Raw genomic sequence first — 369 nt, 5'->3', positions numbered from 1 at the left:
TATCACCAGTTGCAGTGATATTTCGCTTACAGCGGTGAGTACTTCAAGCAGGATGCTCAAGGAGTGGATGGTGATGTCCCAATGGCTGTCAAATGCACAGCAACATTTTAGCGCCTTGTGACGCAATTGTTCAGGCTCCACCGGGCGTATGCACAAACATACTTCGACGACATCTTCGTCCACAGTCGTCGTGCGGGGCACGGGAGGACATATGACGAAAACCACACCGTCCATCTGAGAGCGGTGCTCAACTGTGTGCGATCGAATAAGCTGTATGCTTATGCCGATAAGTGCATCTTCGACGCGAAAAGAACCCCCTTTTTGGGTGCTTAATTCAGAAACGCGGCCTTCGAGCGGGTCCCGCTAAGG

Source organism: Plasmopara halstedii (assembly GCF_900000015.1).
Source record: "Plasmopara halstedii genome assembly, contig: Scaffold_3109, whole genome shotgun sequence".
NCBI lineage: Eukaryota > Oomycota > Peronosporomycetes > Peronosporales > Peronosporaceae > Plasmopara > Plasmopara halstedii.
The sequence above is the reverse complement of the archived record's forward strand: the minus strand, read 5'-3'. Positions refer to the sequence as shown.